Below are 3,658 nucleotides of genomic sequence, written 5' to 3'. Positions count from 1 at the left end.
GTGTGAGCCCAGAGGCCCTGAGAGCTCCACTGATGGGGATAATTTGTCCCTCACTGTTTTCATCCCACAAACGGATCAGCAGGGAGCACCTGCCAATGAAAATGGTGGCTCTCAAAGCTTCTTCCTGTTTCTTATCTGGTCTGTCCCATCTCTGAGAGAAGTATTTCATGGCATAGACAACTTTTCTTTTTCTATGCTTTTCTCTGCCTGTCACATGGCCATGTGCAGCAGGTTTATCTGTGCAATTGAAAGTTCACTGTTGGACCATGACAGGACTGTATTTTCCACTTTTACCAAAGCAGACAGTTTTTGATACTCAGAGATTCCATTTCAGCTACTTAACTAGGGAGCAAATTGCTGTCTACATACTATATTTTTGCCAAGTCTAAAACTCTCTTACATTTTAAACGTTTAGCAAATCATTAAAAAATATATTAGTAGTAATGTCTTTTAAACACGATGGTATTATAACACATCTCTTTCCCAAAATCTTCAGTCAGCACTGGGTTGCTTTATCTGCATTGGTTTCCTAATACACTGTAATTTAAGTGCTATTATCTTCAGGGGTGGCCTGCTTAGTTGCACTTAAAAATATTACTGATGTATTGCCTGATCTTTCAAAACAGTTTAAGAAGGGTCAAAGTCAAATTATGCGGTGTGACATGAAATAAATTAATATATACCTCAATGCATTTATTAAAATAAATTATTTGTTTTCACATCAGTGGGACATAGATCATCGTTAGTGACAGCCCAATGCATGTAAAGGACTATTTAAGGTTACAGAGCATCAGAATTGCTTTTCCAATCCTGTATACTTAGGATATAGGAATTACAATTCTGCACGTACAATTTTTAAGCACATTGATCATTCTTGATGTTTGGTTTCATTTTGGTGGATTTTGTTCAGTAATGGTTTGATGACACCCTTAGACATTTATGTCTCATCATAGATGAAATGGTGATGTCTGTCCAGCCAAACCTTCTGTCCAAATGGCCGATCGTGGTTGCAGAGGGGGAAGGGCAAGGGCCCTTGATTAAGTTAGAACTTACGATCAGTGAACCTTGTCAGAAGACCAAGAGGAAGAGTGTTCTTGCTGTGGGTAAAGGACATGTCAAGGTCAAATTTGAACCAAGTGTGGGTGAGCACCAAGGAGGCACCAAAGACATCGAGGGCACAGATCAGGAGTATAAAGGCCATCTCAGTAACTTCATAGAGCGAGAAGGAAGCCAGGAGAGGGCAGTTCAGGAGTGGTTCCAACATGGCGTATCTGTTGGCCAAGGGGAAGGTGCCAACAAAAGCACAACGCCGCGGTCTCCCATGGAGGGAAAGAAGAAGAAGCTACTCAAGAGCGGTGGTCCAGATGCCTTCACGAGCTTCCCCACGTGCAGGAAGTTACCTGACTCCAACAGTCCTGGTGACCTGATGGTGACCTCCAGGGGGCTAACTGACCTGGAGATCGGCATGTACGCCCTGCTCTGCATCTTCTGCCCGGCCATTCTGGTCTTCTTGATCAACTGCGTGGCATTTGCTTGGAAGTACAGGCACAAAAGGTTTGCCTTGAGAGAGCAGGGCAACATCCCCCACTCCCACGACTGGGTCTGGCTGGGGAACGAGGTGGAGCTTCTGGAGAACCCTGTTGACATCACACTCCCATCGGAGAAGTGCACGACCATGATAGACAGGGGGCTGCAGCTCAGGGAGAGGAACTTCCTTCTCAACGGCAGCCCCCAGAAGACTTTCCACAGCCAGCTCCTCAGACCTCCTGACTGTGTCTACGAGAAGGAAATGAAGACTGACCCAATAAACCCTTCGGGCCCCAAGAGGAAGATAGTCAAGTTTACTTCCTACACCACCATTCTCCCAGAGGACGGCGGCCCGTACACCAACTCCATCCTGTTCGACAGCGATGACAGCATTAAGTGGGTCTGCCAGGACATGGGGCTGGGGGACACCCAGGACTTCAGAGACTACATGGAAAGGCTGCAGGAGCAGATGTGAGCGACTATCTTATGTTCGTATTCACCTTTATGCCTTCTGTTTTTTGAATGGTGGAGTGGTGAGTCTGACGAGCAATAGGGGATGATTTGACACAGCTTCGTTGGTGGAGGGCTGGTGGGATCCTCTCTAAGCAAGTAGCAGAGGCCTGGAGGCTGAAAGCAGCTGGTTATAAGCCAGGACGTGCCCTGACACAGCCACACGCAGCTACTGCTCAGGTCCTAGGACATCAGTTTGTGTACGGCGTGGTACTAGCGCAGTGCTAATAAATTCAGTTGTTAAAGACTTTATTAGTCATCTTGTGACAAACAGCTGGTTGGTATTAAAAAGGATTTGCTTGTTGATTTTTCTATTTCTAGACATTTGTCAGGCTCAAGGAACATTTCTTGCTCTTGGCCTGAGCTTAGACATACATGGACAATAAATAAATACAGCTGTCCTTACTTGTTAGAAGCACTGGACATGGCTTTTATACACAGCCACATCAACACCTATTTTGTTGTTCTTGTAATTTTATGTTTTTGCTCATTGGTCTGTTTGTTTTTATGGTTTTGTTTTTGCCTTTGGTTTTATTTTTTGTTTTTTGCTTCTGTTAGTCTTTTGGACACAAATCAAAGGATACTTTTTTCAAAAGATAAGTTTGATTTACAGAGAATTTTATTCGTTGGGATTTGCCATGTCATAGCACCTAAGGGGCATCCATATTGGATTTCAGCTTTTTCTACTTTTCCGTACTTCACTGTTTAGTAGCAGTAACTAAGAAGCTTATCCCTGCTTCCTCTTGTCTTTGTTTTCCCATTGAAGTCATTTATATCAGCAAGGCATAAGGAATTTTACTTAAAAATATTTATATTCATTGAGAAAAGGACATTTTCTACATGGAGTTTGCAAAGATTGGGGACTATTCCTGAATCAAGATAGGTTTATTTTTATCTGATAGTTGGAAATTTATAGGAAAATGTAGAAGCACATTTCTCAAGGGGAAATGAGTCTCAAAGTAGCTATATTTATATGGGTATTTTATGAACATATTTTAATAAGTAGACTGAAATTTAAATAGCACCGATAGGCACTGAACAAAGAATTGCGCAGGAAACCGTTGCAGATTAAACCTGTCATTTTACAAAACGAAAAATAAAAGTGATGTTTCAACTTAACAATATGGAAATCCATCCTCTCAACCATTAGGAAAATATGGGTATCCATGGATTCCAACAACATTACAACTTTCACAGGTCACATGCTGAGAGGGGAAAACAATGGGCACTCTCAAAAAAAGTCGTAAAAATAAATGACTGCTCTAAAGCTCAAGAGGCAGTTGCCAAGAAAAACATAGGGCTTGGAAGAATGAATGTGTCAAGAGAGAAAGAAGTCACCCAGGCCCTGCATTTTTAAAAAACGGAGATTGTTGTTGAAAGAATAGTATAAAAAGGTATTTTTAAAAGCAAGATTTCCAAAATAAGATGAGAGAAGATTTTTTATTAAGATGGAATGGCTGCCAAAGCCAGTTACTGAGCTCCTCCGTTCGACAAAGGAAATCTGCACTGCTTTCCAAAGCGTCTGCTGGGAGGTAGCCCCTAAAGGAATACTGTACCAGCAGATAAGTCCTCCTGGTAACATGGTGACAATTATTCAAGTTAGGCTTATGCTCGCTAAAAG

General features: G+C 42.2%; 1 pseudogene; it reads left to right on the top strand.

Annotated features, from left to right (window-relative positions):
- The first annotated feature begins 902 nt into the window (after positions 1 to 902).
- Positions 903 to 2,002, top strand: LOC101415812 (transmembrane protein 132B-like; annotated as a pseudogene).
- The last annotated feature ends 1,656 nt before the right edge of the window (positions 2,003 to 3,658 follow it).

The sequence above is a fragment of the Dasypus novemcinctus genome, chromosome 19 (assembly GCF_030445035.2).
Source record: "Dasypus novemcinctus isolate mDasNov1 chromosome 19, mDasNov1.1.hap2, whole genome shotgun sequence".
Classification (NCBI taxonomy): domain Eukaryota; kingdom Metazoa; phylum Chordata; class Mammalia; order Cingulata; family Dasypodidae; genus Dasypus; species Dasypus novemcinctus.
This window is presented reverse-complemented; position numbering and strand designations above follow the sequence as displayed.